Genomic DNA, 14,597 nt, shown 5'->3' with positions numbered 1-14,597 from the left:
CTGACTCCAGAGGCACCTGGCGTGCAGAGAACTGAGATGTGATCACAGCTACGCGAGCGGCCGTGATGGCGGTGGGACCTCCTGGCCTCCCCACAGCAAACAAGACCAGCACCCAGCTCATGGCTTCACTGAGCCCATGATGCCAAATGCCTCAGCCCACGATGCCAAACACTTGAGCCTACGATGCCAAATGCTTGACCCCACTAGCAAGCACTGCTCCCAACACAGGGCCCAGGGTGCCATTCCAGACTGGCTCCAGGGGTCACCTGAGCCCTCGTCATCCCTCCTGTCACCAGCCTTCATATGGGCCAGCGCTTCAAGTTACAAATGTCCTCCCTCCCAAACTTACTCAAACCTCACTCCTTCCAAGGGAGCTTTGCAGTTTCCCGAATGCCTGCACTTTACGGATGCCGGCGGTGCTAAGTCTTAGGATGACAAGATGGGGCTCCGTCATTGCCCTCCGGAGGAGGGGGTTCTGGGAGAGGCGGGGGGGGGGTCGGGAGGCAGAGGCCGGGAGCAGCACAGCAGGGGCTCGGAGGGACCCCAGGGTAGGCCTGGAGGCCTCAGTCTACCTGGTCTGTCCCTCGGTCCCAAGGTGACCAGTGGCTCCTGGAGCCGGTGTTCGGTGAAGCTCATTTCCAGCATGTCACTCAGTGGTCTACGTTAGGTCCCTGTGGGGTCGGGCCTCCTAATTCCTTTGTAGCCAGTCCCTATCCAAAACTTATACATAGTGCACCCACTCAGTCATGGCAGACAAACGTCTTGGAAGCCCTCAAAAAATGAGCTTGTGCGTTTCTCCAGGACCTCCTCCCTTGGTTTGGAACAGGAGGACTCAGCTCAGCTCCCCACCCCCCAAAATGACCCCCTCGACTCACCTCTGAAAATAAGTGTGTGTACCCCCAAACTCTTAGTAAGCTGTCTGCCATAAAACTGTCAACAGCAGAATAGGAAACAGAAGCTCCAAAACACCCCCCATCAAAGCTTCACCCCCAAGTACGATGGGGTGTGTGATGAGGGAGCCGCATTTAATAATTATGCCACAAACGGACACTGAGGAGTGGCTGGGTAATGGATGATACAGTCACTATCCTGGTTGGGAAGATGGCAAAAAATGCTTAAATGAATAAAACAATATCTCACTGGGTGCAGAAAATTAAAGATATGCCAAAGGGAAGAAACCTTCAAAGAAAAATATACCAAAATGACAGAACTCTCTTTATTAGAGTGATCAGGACAAGAGCAAGCTTTCCCAACATTTTGAGAAGATTCTGGGATTTCCCTGGTGGCACAGTAGATAAGAATCTACCTGCCAATGCAGGGGACAGGGGTTTGATCCCTGGTCTGGGAAGATCCCACATGCCACGGAGCAACTAAGCCCATGCACCACAACTACTGAGACTGCTCCAGGGCCCATGACTCACAACTACTGAAGCCCAAGTGCCTACAGCCTGTGTTCCGCAGCAAGAGAAGCCATCGCGATGAGAAGCCCGTGTTCCAAAACGAAGAGTACAGAGCCCAATCGTTGCAACTAGAGAAAGCCGGTGCAGCAGTGAAGACCCAGCACAACCAAAAGCAAACTAAAAAAAATAAGATTCTATAAACGTGGTTCTATAACCTAAAATCATTTTAACCCTGTGGCATGGCTTCCCACAAAGAACGCATGATCAGCAGTATCTCTATCAGTTATGGAACTGTGAACATGACAGATCTACTAAAAAAGATTATCCTTTCTCCTGAGACAATTCACAATGCAACATGAAAAATGATGCGGATTATTGGTTTCTTAAAAATCATCCACTCCAAATAACAGTACCCCATCATCCCCCATCAGGAAGTACAAAGCCTCCATCAGCTGGGAAGAGACACGAGCCAGAGGAACCCAGGGATGACGGCAGAGGCTGCCTTGCAGCTCTGGTCCCTATGCTGGGGCCGGCGGCAGGAAGCCCTGTGGGAAGGGAAGGGTGGGGTGGGGGGGTCAGCTCTTGGAGCATCAGCCCCTGGAAAACTGAGGCTCAAGGATCCCAGAGATGTTCACCCACCACCTGTGGCAATGTAGGGGCCTCACTGAAAAGGCTTAAAATGCTGCCACAGCTCCTGCCAACCTCTGTGCGTGCTCAAATAGAAAGGTCACTTTCTCCACTGGTAGAAGCAACAAAAGGTCCTGGAAAAGTTGCTGGGTGCAAACACTTTCCGAGTCTGCGGCAAAGGTTATCTCCAGTTTCCACTGTGGACACTGGGATTATTGGATTAAGAACAATGATTTCATGAAGAAAGAAAGTAATCTTTTTCTCTTGCCAAATGAAACAATTTTATGGTCTGACATTTTGCCAGGAAGGAGAAACAAATGCTGCTAAATGCCATGAGTTTAGGTCCATGAAATGACCCTCCACAAGGGTTTGAAAAGGAGACGTTAATGCAGAGCCAATAAGAGGGAGATCCCAGAGAAGTTAAGACAAACACCCCCGAGAGGCATCCAGGAGGAAGATGATACTCATGGTTGCCAAGGAGACCAGGATGGTCCAGACAGCAAAATGTGCCTTCCACACCGCCAGAGAAACACAAAGACCTATCCAATACTGAGAATCAGAAACACGAGTGATGGCCGCTTTGAGTATGCATCCGGCATGCATGCGTGTGTATGCATGCATGCGTGCACGCGCACACACACACACACACACACACACACACACACACAGAGCACACCTTAAGTCAGAGAGTCAAAACCACACACAGAGCACCTTGCCATGCACTGAGAAGTCACACAGCACAGCACCAGGTACGCTGCCAAACTCTGCCCAGACAAGTCCGGGAAAACGTCCCAGAGGTGGGCACTTGTGAGCTGGGCTGTGGAGAATGCTTAGGAGTTCCACAGGTAAAGGTAGGAGCCAGGAAATGTATTAGCTACCATGTGTGGCCAGCGAGTCAAGCTGTTGGTTACACTGTTCTGTGCATACCGTACATTTTCCACTGGTCGCTGTTTCTGCCTCACACAATGCCAGCCCGGGTTGCCACCAGATCAGCACCCTATCCATCCTCCAAAGCTCAGCGAAAATGCCACCTCCTCCAGGAAGCCAGCCTTGATGCCTTTAGTCACACATGACTGTCTTTCCCCGCAACTCTTAATGCTTCACCTGCCCACTCCTGTGACACTTTCACATTTTGCCTCAACAGTCAGCTCCCCCCACACTGAGACAGCAAAGAGGCAGCAGCTAAGTGACCACTGACAAAATGAGACTGACTCAGCTCATGGCAAAGTGCTTGGTTTTATTCTTTTTAAAATCTCTTTTTTGGAAGCAGTGTCTTCTCTTTCTCACATGAACAAAGGGCCTGAGTCCTGAAAACCAACTACTTTGCTCCACTACTACGAGTTACTTTGGTCCCCTTTTAAGTTGCTTTGTATGCCTTCAAGTATTTTACCTGGCAAAATCAGCCACCAATGTCCGAAGATCCCATATTTAACATGCCTGTAGATAAAACCAAAGTTGCAAACAACTCACAGTGAATTTGTAACGCTGGTTTGAACACATCAGGCTTTCCAATCGTAAAATCCAAAATGTGATAGTTTTATGAGCAAGTGAAGAAAAGCAAGGGGAATTAAAAATTCCTCATTAGGGCTTCCCCAGTGGCTCAGTGGAAAAGAATCCGCTTGCCAATGCCGGAGACATGGCTTTGAACCCAGGTCCAGAGATCCTACATGCCTCAGAGCAACTAAGCCCATTCGCCAGAACTACTGAGCCTGCGTTCTAGAGCCTGTGAGCCACAACTACTGAGCCCATGTGCTGCAACGACCAAAGCTCACGCACCTAGACCTCGTGCTCAACAAGCGAGTAGCCCCTGTTTGCCTCAACTAGAGAACAGCCCATGAAGCAAAGAAGACCCAACATAGCCAAAAATTGAAACTATTTAAAAAATTAAAAAATAATCCAAGTCCTAAACAAAAGAAGTGACTCAGTCAGGAAAGGCAGCACATGTATCCAATGACCCCAGCATCTATTCCAGCGCCCCAAGAGAGGAGGCGAGACTGCAAATCCCAGAGCCCTAACTCTTCCAGAAAGGTTCACGCAGGTGAGGTGCTGCTGGGATCCTGAAAGGCTGAGACCCTCACAGGGCACCCCATGGAGAGACCTAGGAAGTCAGGGCTAGTATTCCAGGCAGCCTCTGCACACATCGTGGGGGTTTATGCTCCTGCCATCAATTAGCGCTCCTCCAAAGCTGCCCCCTTGATGGGGCCAAGAGGGGTTCCTGAACACCCTTCAATAGCATCCTGGCCCAAACAAAAACTGCCTGACAACCCGGATGGCAAACACATACCCAAACACAGGGGAAGGTCCCCTCTCCCCCTCTCCTTCCTTCTCCTCATATCACGTGAGGGGACCAGGACAAGAATTACCAGAATTTTCAATTGGAAAGAACCATGGTACATGCTGTAACGGGGTTTAATGGCAGGATGCAGAGCAATGGCCAAGCCGGGCATTCTAGGCTGGTGAGCTTTCCCTGAGACCCCAAACCGGGGCGATTCTAGGGTGATGTTTGTCTCATACCTTCCACAGTGACAGCCTGCCGACCCCGTCCCCAACCAACCAAGATTCCCACGATGTCACCTCATCTGATAGCAACAGGGACCCCCAACCCCCGTGGCACTGCCCACTTTTGGTGATGTTACAGCCAGGAGAACGATTCTGTAAATTTAGCTACTGAGCAGAGACATAAGCCTGATGAATTATCCCTGGCCGCCTGCTCAGAGGCGGGCCGTCGGCCACGCGCCTGTGATTCTGGATGGGGTTGGGGGACTCCCTTCTCGGCCACATTCCCTCCGACTCAGGCAGGGAGCCCCGGCGGAAGGAGTGGGTAATGAAGTGCTTTTATGTTAAGAGGCTGTCACGTAAAGCTGCTGATAGACTCAATCCATCTGTTCCACCTCATTTCAATTAATCCCGGGGTCCCCGGGGCTTGAAACCAGCTCGGGTCTGCACAAAGCCAGGAGCACCGACTCCCCTAATGAGGCCACACTGCGTCTCAGGACTCAGAGACTGAAGGCCACCAGCCCAGTCTGCCTGCGGGTCCCAGACTGTCAGAAACCCCCACCCCTGAACACTTGGCAACTGCCTGTCCTCCTGGCTGTGTTCACAGAAAGGAACCAAGCCCAGCCTTTGTTTTCAGAAAGGAAAACAAATATTTCCTTTGAGCTGACCTAGGAGGAGGGAGATCCGTGGGAGGGAGCACCCGGAAACGCAAACACCAGCAAGTGAGGGCAAAGCTACTTGCTGTGTGACCTCAGGCAAGTCGCAGGCCCTCTCTGAGCCACACTATCTGTAAAAGGAAGAGGATCATCTCTAAAGAATGTCTGGCTCCTTTAGATGGAGGCTGACACAGAGACTCACAGCACATCGCTACAGTTACTAACTCAGGGCTGCCAACTCTGAAAACAGGCAAGCGCCCACACGTCCCTGAAGAACCCAGGGAAACCCACAGGGACGGGATTGGAGGACACCTCAAGTGTCCCCAAGAATGCCTGCCATGTTCCCATTGTGTTGCTCTGTGGGTGGACTTATCTGATGCTAGGAAGCGCCTGTTCCAAGTCCCTGCACCAAGGAAAGTGGTAGGGGCAGCCCCAGGAGCACAGGCAGGGCACCGCATTCAAGTCTTCCGAGAAGAAGTTCTGCCCACAAATGGTGTCCCAGGAACTGTATTACACGGCAGATACAAGCCTGGCCACCAGCAGCTAAAGCTGGGCTCCAGGCCTGAATGTCTGCGGTGAGGCCACCAGAAGCCACAGGTGCAGTGGCGGGGGGCGGGGGAGGGGGGCAAGTTGGACCCGTATCATCCCAGCCAACAGCAGAAGGTGCAAGAATCAGCATTTTAAAACCAGAAGAGCCTTACAGATTATCTGTGGAATACAGACACTGAGGCCAGGAGAGGAATATCACCGGGGTGCAGGGTGCCATTTGAGTCTAGAGAGCCAGGATTCCTCAGGTCCGCCCTCCAGCTCCTTCCACTGCTCCAAGGAGCTCACTTCTATTCCAAAGTGTCTCCTGAGGGCCAGGTTGCAGGGTTTTGGTTGGTGGGGCCAGGCGGGGAGGGGGGTGGTTGGGAAGATCCCCTGGAGGAGGGCGCAGCAACCCACTCCAATATTCAGGTCTGAGGAATCCCATGGACAGAGGAGCCTGGCGGGCTACAGTCGTACAGAATCAGACGTGACTGAAGTGACTTAGCACGCACGCAACCAAGAAGGATTTAGGGGATTAGGCAGGCTGGGGAGGCAGGGGTGGTCCTATTCTTGCACTTCAGTGCCTGGAGTGGCTCAGGGCCACCCTGTCCTCTCTTCCTGGCAGAGCAGCAGCATCTGTGATTGGGGGTGATTCAAAGAACCCCTTTTTCATGGTGGTGAGGGATCGTGCAGCTGCAGAGTTCCTTTCTTTGGGCTTCTTGCAAAAGCCAACCTTTCTGTCGATGGGCAGGCAAGGGAGGGTGTGCAGCTCACAACGGCCAGAGCACGGCGTGCGGGATCACAGCAAGGGTAGGGACACCTGCGAAGCCACCAACCCCAGGTTCCCCAGGTCCGTGGGCCCCAAACTGCTCCCCTGCACCCTCACCAGCTGGGGACTTTAGGCTGGCGTCCTGGCACCTTCTGCCCCGGGCACGCCCACAGAGCTCAGAGGGAGAGGCGCGGTTGTTCCCCACCCACCCCGGTCCCAGCAAGCAGCTGGGCTGGGAGCACGTGTCTGGGCTGCTGCTGTGCCCCCCAACGCTCCACCCACCACTCAGGCCAGGCAGGGCCGGGGCGGGCGCCACCCTTAGCAGTCCCTCACCCGCTAGCTGCCCGTGCTGCTGCACCAGCTCCCTTACTGCCAGGGGACAAGTGGGAGCAGGGGGGGCCGAGTGTGCCTGGGAGCCACCCGCAGCAGGTGGCAGCCTGCCGGGACCTGTGAGGGCAGGGAGAGGCAGGCCAGGAAACCAGGCCTCCCCGGCCCCCCCACCAAAGAGCATGAGCGCCACGGGCCACAGGGCATCGCTGCTCCTGAGTCAGCCCACCAGGCCTAATGCCCGTCTCCCCAGGGCAGGCGGCTGGCGGGCAGGGAGAGCAGAAGGGCAGCCATTCACACCTGGACTTACACCACAGTATTTCGCGGGACGTGAACCTGAGCACACTCTGGGAGATAAGTGAAGGACAGGGGGAGCCTGGTGTGCTGCAGTCCACGGGGTCACAAAGGGTCTGACATCGCTGAGCGACTGAACAACCACCCCAGATTTCCTGGGCACCTATGGGGTGTCAGGTGGTGTGCTGGTCAGGTGGTGGGGTAAATAGACAAGATCTGTGTCCTCAAATCTAAGAAATACAGACAGACAGACAAGCTCAACAAAACTGAGAGGGAGCAGTAAGGGTGTCCAGGGTGTGTGCGTGGGGCAGGGCCTGGCTCTCAGGGAGCCCACAGCCTGGCAGGAGACAGGCCTGTTGGCAAGTCTGATGCCTCTACAGAGGGGATGTGAGGCATCTGAGCTGGGGCACAATGGGAGCACATGGGAGGACTAATCCAGAAAGGCTTCCAGGAGGAGGTGGCGCTGAGCTAAAATGGAAACAAAGAGCAGGTGCCATCTGGGAGGCAACAAAGACAAAGGCAGCAGCAGAAGGCACTCCTCCACTGCCTGTCTCCCACCCCAGGCACTGGAATCACACCCCCACCCCCAATGCAGTCTCAGGATGGAGAAGAAGGACCCCGCACAGGGAGGTGGGGCCTGGCACCTGCTCTGGGCTTATCTCACCAGGGGCAGCAGTGACTCTGGAGTCCCCCAGCCAGGTCCACCACCAGCCTGTCACTGCTTCGAGCCCTGCCAGGTGGCTGGGCAGGCGGGCCTCTCACCTAACCCACAGGAGATAGACCGAGCACAGTGCCTGGCACTACTCAGGTCTGCAGTGGGTGCTGCCCCAGACACGCTCAGGGAGAACACGCATGCCTGCCTCCTGCTTCAAGCCCTGTGCACAGCCCTGCGGTGCACACAGGCAGGAGGCCTACAGCGACTTGAAAGGGAAACCCGTAAAGGAGATGGCCACAGCGACTAGGGTGTAGGGGCTTGCCCTGGAGGTCCCCATGCCTGGGGAAATCCACCCCACCCCCAGGCTCACCCACACCCCTTTCCTGCCCTAACCTTCAGGGTTCAGAGACAGGCAGGAGGGGCTGAGCAGGGACCTCTGAATGCCCGCCCCCTCACGCCACCTGCTTAAAACTCTTTTTCCTCTGGCCTCAGGAGAAGCACACACATGACATCGCAGAGGTTTCAACTTCGAAGTGCTGGTGGGCTGCCAGGCTGAGAGCTCTAAGGGCAGGTTTTTGCTGGGGGGAGGTGGAGTGTGCATGGTGGATTAGCGATGCCTGCCTTGGGCACAGCAACAGCACTTGAGCCTCAGAGAAAAGGCTGCAAAGTGGGGGGCAAGTTCTGTGGGAGTGCGGAGGAAGAAGTGAAATCTCGGATAAATGAGTGAGGGAGGTTAGACTGTATTACCACCTCCTTCACTCCCACTTGGCCCCCTGAAAAAGCTACATATGAAATAAGCCCGCAAACAAGCCCTGCAAACCAGCTACTACTCATTGTCATGGGAGTTTGCAACAAACGATCAGACTTCACCCAGAGAGCAAGAAACTCTGGAGGGTTCTTTAGTTCTATCACCAAGAACTTAATTCTCTAAGCAGGAAACTGGGGGAGGGCAACTCAGGACACAGTTGAAAACCCGGGGGAGGAGGAAGGTTAAGAAATGACGGGTTTGTAGTAACCACCATCTCAGCAGGAAGTGAGAATCTCAACAGATGGTATCGACTCCAGGGCAGCTGTCCATGCTGGGGGGTAGGGTGGGGGGAAGACGCACCTGAAACAATCCTTGCCCCCACCATGCCCACCTCCAGCACCTCCTTCCCTGCCCAAATCCCTTGGTTGGAAATAATTACTGCATCTGTGCCCCCTGAGCCCTGGCACAGTGTACCCCCACATTCGAGGTGACTAGGAACCTCAGGGTCCGGGCGTAGGCCCTGCCATGTGCTCGTATCCGAATCCCCTCCACCCCTGGCGTCCGCATGCACTGCCCACGGCAGACGCTCGCCAGCTACTGGCTAAACCGAAACACTGACCACAAGGAAGACAGGTCACAAATGAATACGCCCTGCCCTTGCTAGAGTGCAAGGAGCCCTTTCTTTTGAATGATGATAAAGCAGAGCCTGAACTTGACACTTTGTACTATCTCATTTTTGTACTATCTCATTTAATCCTACTGGCAGGGGCTATGCCTGGCCCACTAGGATTTGCGAACACAAGATCCATTTGATACACAAGTGTTTTTGATGGCTGGGGATGCCGTAGTAAACGAGAGAGAGAAAGAGGTAAAAGATATGTCGTGTGATGTGCCAGGAAGTACGAAATGCTAACAAGAAAAATAAGGGTGGGTCGACCCAAGAGACAAGGAAAATGAAACTATCACAGACAGGTGGTCAAAGAGGGTCCTCCGACTAAGGAACATTTGAACAAGCATGCCAGGTGGACATGTGGAATAAGACTGCCAGGCAGAGGGAGCAGCAAGTAGAAGGTCTGTGTCTGGAGAATGCTTTGCGGTCCCATGGAGCCCGGAACTGGGGGTGGCCCAGCCTAACCACCACCAGCAGTGCAGTGGGTCCCCACGGTCAGACGTCCCATTCTGAAACAGGGAGCTCTCACACGAGGAACTCACCACGATAGCAAGGGCTTAGGCCCAGGTGCCAGGCACAGGCTACTGGTAGAACTAATAGCATCTGGAGTGCTGTGTTTAGAAGGATTCTGAGGCCAGGTCTGGTCTCAGAGGCAGGGAAGCAGATACAGATTCGTGATGTCTGCCTGAGCCAGGATGTAAGCTGCGATGGCACGCCCTTGGGTAATTCAGCATGATAAGCGCTTTAACATGTTTAGGGTATAAAATCCCCTAAAAAGGGGTGTGAGGGACGGACCAGCAATCCTCTGCCTCTAGTTATAAAGGCGCAGCCTGAGTGTCCTCTGCTAAGCCAGCTTCACTTTTCAAGTCTCCTGAACAGGCTGTGGGCTGCCCAGGGAGAACACCTGGATTGTCCCCCTCCCCTTTGCCCCCCAGGGTCTGGCACAAGGAGGGGCTCACTTGGCATTTGTCAGATGAGCTAATGAAGGGCCAGGAGCCCCAGGCTGGCGCGTGTGTTCACAGAGTGGACTTTAAATGTGGATCCAGAAACAATGCTCCACAATTAGAACATGGGGCCCCTACTGGGTGAGGCTCTGATCTGAAGATGGGAAAAAAAGCCCCTCTTTATTTCTTTGGTTCTTTTTTAAAAATTTTCTCCTCTTTCATTTATTTATCCTCTTTAAATTTATCCCACTTATTTAAAATTTTATCTTCTTTATTTAAATTTTCTACTGAAGTACATTTGATTACAATGTTGTGCCAATCTCTGCTGTACAGCAAAATGACTCAGTTATACACATAGACATTCTTTTTTCATATTCTTTTCCATTATGGTTGATCACAGGATTTTTTTTTTGAATTGTAACTTTTTAAAGTATCTAGCAATTATTTATGGATTTGTTTATTTTTGACTGCACCACGTAGCGTGTGGGATCTTAGTTCCCCAACCAGGCATCAAACCCACGCCCCCTGCATTGGAAGCACAGTCTTCACCACTGGACCACCAGGGAAGTCCCCATCACAGGACAGTGAATAAAGTTCCCTGTGCTATCCAGGAGGACCTTATTTATTCCTCCTGAACGTAATCGTAATCGTTTACACCTGCTAAGTTGCATTCTTTTGAACAAAAGAAAAGGGAGGCTTTTCTTCAGATGTGAGCAAGGTGGATATGCGGGCCGGCAGATTCAAAGGGCACACCAGAGGAAGCAGGAGAAAGAATGAAGGCATGCAGACCCACCCCGGCACCTGGGCACAAGGCGAGCAGCTGCCTGGCCTCCCGGCCAGGCCAGCTGAAAACCCACACTTCAAGTAAATAACAGGCACCCTCACCAGCTGTCCCTGTGCCCAAATCGACACTCCGGGCCCATCTCGCCACCACAGCAAGTGGACTCTTTCAAGCCAAGCCAAAAAAGAAGCTCAGCTCTGCACATTAAGTGAGCATACAGTCACGTGTAAGGTTCCGTGAGGCACTGGGGGGTCGGGTGTGTGCATGAAGAACATCTCACTCCGGCCTGACACTCTCCAGCGTGTCCACGTCACCTTGTGTCCAGTGGAGCAGGTGCTTGACTGTGACCTAGCAATGCACTGAGATGCCCGGTTGGACCTTGGGTCCCGTGGCAAACGATGAGCAAGCTGAAGCAGAACCTAGCGAGTTCACAGCATGGTTGGCAAGGAGAGACACCGACACGGGGAGCCTGCAGCCCAAGGGCGTCCTCAGGGGGACCCCGAGGAATTGGGAGGTGGAGTGGTCCCTGCAGGCTGCAGCCGCCAGGAAGGCTTCATGGGTCCCTCAGGCCCCAGGAGAGGCTGTCGATAAAAACACATCAGGCTTTTCACCCTGAGCGACCTGTCCTGCCCTCTCAGAGCCTCAAAATACCTAAGTGCTTCTCTTAGGGCATTTATACAGCTGGCTTTGGGGGGCTTCTCTGTTTGCACCCGTCTCCCCAAACTCAGCCACGGTTCTCTGTGCTCTCACAAACTGCCTGGATCTTATGTTCACTCCTTCATTCATCCATACATTCAATAAGTATTTCCTTGTTAAAACAAGACTGGGGGCCTTCCCGGGGGGCTCTGTGGTAAAGAATCCACCTGCCAAAGCAGGAGATACAGGTTCGATCCCTGGTCCAAGAAGATCCCACAGGCTGCGGAGCAACTAAGCCCATGCACCTCAAACACTGAACTGTGCTGTAGAGCCTGGGAGCCACAACTACTGAAGCCACCACAATGAGAAGCCTGAGCTCTGCACCTAGAGAGCAGCCCCCACTTGCGGCAACTAGAGAAAAGCCCATATAGCAGTGAAGACCCAACACGGCCGAAAGTGAATAGTTCAGTTCAGTTGCTCAGTCGTGTCCGACTCTTTGTAACCCCCTGGACTGCGGCACACCAGGCTTCCCTGTCCATCACCAACTCCCAGAGCTTACTCAAACGCATGCACATTGAGTCAGTGATGCCATCCAATCATCTCATCCCGAATAAGTAAATAATAAGTAAACAAGCCTGGGTCTATTCCAGGCAGCATGCTAGGAGTCAGACATGTGATGGTGCATGAAAGCAAACAGGATCTCTGCCCCCTGGAACTCAGATTTGAGGCGGAGACAGACATTTATCAACCATCCTCACTACCGAGCTCCGAGTCAGGAACGGGACGCTGGTCAGGCATGGGACAGGCTCTAAATACATGCTTTCTGAATGAATGCAAAGGAGAATGACTGCTGGAAAGCCAGCAGTCGGTCATCACAAATACGCTGGAGCAGAGAGGAAAGATTCAGAAAACGGGATACGTGGGGCACCCTAGCTGGGGCCAGGAGCCGGGGTTTGACGGTGGCTGCAGGATAAGCCATGGCTAATGGCCCACAGTCACCCCAGGCCTGCTGAGATAGGAAAGGCCTTTTCTGCCAACAGTCACGCAGCCAGTCCCCTGGCCACTCAGACCCAGGAAATCAAAGCCGAACGCCAGACGTGGTACAGAACCACTCCGGGCAGGCCTGGCTCTGGCTGGAGCGCCCGCACACGTGAGCCCACGTACACGTGAGCCCACACACACAAGTGGCCCCCTCCACCGCTCACCTCTCACAGCCCCCTGCACGGAGAGGCTCTCACCCCGGGTCCACTGAGGGCAGTGTGCTAGAGGAGAGAAAAACGATAAAGAGGAACAGAAGCTACAATAACGCACCCCCAGCTGAAAAAGGCAGCTCAGCTCATCTCAGACTGTCCGCCCTGAGCTTTCTCCCGAAAGAGGGGTCGCAGTGTTCCCTCTGTGGCAGAGGGACAGCAGCATCAGGCTGGGGACACCTTCAATAGGCACAGATGTGTCGTGGGGACCACAAGTCCATTCCTGGAAAGGGAGGCTACTGCAGGGGGCAGGCCTCAAGGAGAGTTCACGACCCTGTAGTCGAGATGGCTGTGAAAATTACAGTGTGAGCACTGAGTTTCTGGGGCACATGGCCCGGGACGGCTGACCATCGACTGGAGAGCTGACCATCCACGCCGCTCTAACTCTGCTGTCACAGGCAGGGTTCCCAACTCCCTGACCTAGTGGAGTTCAGAGGAGTTAAGTGACTTGCCCAGGTCACCCGCAGGTGAGTGGCGCACGGGACCCAACACCAGCTCCTCGGAGTCCAGGTGCCAATTTTGGTGCGGCTGACCTTTGTAATCCACAGGACTTGCGGAGCAATCATCATGTACTCACAGTGCTCAGAACCACAGAGGCGAGTAGTTCACATGCTATACACCCCTAAGAATTACAGTATCTGAGCTACGAAGACTTGGACATAGGGACCCCCCAGGGGAGTTAAGACATCAGAAGAAAAGCAGACCATGAGAGCCCCCCACCCAAGGGTGTCAGGGACTTGGGCACTGCGCTCTGGGCAGCAGGAAGGAGGAAGGGGGAAGAAAGGCACGCTGCCACCTCCTCTTAGGAAGACTTGTCAGAAGTGGTGCCCAACGCTGCCACTGACGTCTCCCTGGGCGGCGAGGCCAGGCCCAGCTGGAGGGGAGGTTGGGGGCTCTTTGATTAAGGAAGACAAGGTGTGTGAACGGGAGCAGGGGAGTAATCTGCCACATCAGAGGAGATAAAATGTGACCCTTGGCCTGGGGGAAACTACTATCGCCTTAGAAAGATAGACACATGTGGAACCGATTACTGGGTGAGGCCATTTATTATGAGGCACTGATTGTGTGACACAGATAGGAAGCAAGTGGTTAAGGACAAGCAAAGCCACAAGCTGGCCGAGGCCACTTCAGCCAGCGGGCACCGTGGAGGAAGGAGGCTGGAGCTGGATGGACAGGAGGCCAAGAGAGAAGGCCGGGGGGCTGGGGAGGGTGGTGGGGATGTCAGCCACGGGAACGGAGGCTCAGTAAACACTGAGCCATCACAGCACCACAGCTTCTGCTGAAATGAACTTAGGGTGGGCGTGGGGGCGTGTTGGACCTAACATGCACAGAACTGGGTTAATTATTCACCATAGTCCTTGGCTCCTGACATTAATCTGTCGCCACCCATGACTCACTTTCACTTACTTTTCACAATGTAATAACCACCTACAAATCGCCCACCCCAAACAAAGGCTGGGCCCTTGACCAAAACCTGCATCTAACTAGATGGTGCCCCATTCCATGCCCTGCCCTCTTCCATCCAAGATACTCCCAACCTGAATCAGAAATGCACATTCTCTTGCCCCTTCCCCCATTTCTGTTTTTTTTTTTTTGCAGTTTTACTGCAGCTGTAAAACCTTCCTAAAAAGCACATTTGTTTTAGCTCCTTCTGAATTCACAAAGGATTAGTGCTGTATGTAATCTTTGGAAGTACAGCCTCTTTTTAGCTAATATTTATGACACTGCTAAAATTCATCTACATCGTTGAGTGCTGCTGCAGTTAATTTGTTTGGACAGCTGTATAATATTCCATTGTGTGGTCACGTCTCAGCGT

At 53.4% G+C, this 14,597-nt stretch overlaps 1 protein-coding gene across 4 annotated transcripts in view; it reads right to left on the bottom strand.

Moving 5' to 3' along the window:
• The window catches only part of CCDC88C (coiled-coil and HOOK domain protein 88C), a 143,086-nt gene that overhangs the window by 86,371 nt on the left and 42,118 nt on the right, over positions 1 to 14,597 (bottom strand). The window contains exon 1 of one of the 4 annotated variants that reach the window (XM_081548279.1): positions 7,104 to 7,163. The exons of the other annotated variants lie outside the window; for them this stretch is intronic. The gene's annotated coding sequence lies outside the window, so the exon portion shown is untranslated. Of the gene's footprint in view, positions 1 to 7,103; positions 7,164 to 14,597 lie in introns of those variants that run through there. 4 annotated transcript variants of the gene reach the window in all.

This window comes from Giraffa tippelskirchi, chromosome 12 (assembly GCF_054371585.1).
Source record: "Giraffa tippelskirchi isolate mGirTip1 chromosome 12, T2T-mGirTip1v1.2.pri, whole genome shotgun sequence".
In the NCBI taxonomy this organism is placed as follows: Eukaryota; Metazoa; Chordata; class Mammalia; order Artiodactyla; family Giraffidae; genus Giraffa; species Giraffa tippelskirchi.
Note: the sequence above shows the minus strand (reverse complement) of the source record. Positions and strands in the feature narration are given on the sequence as shown.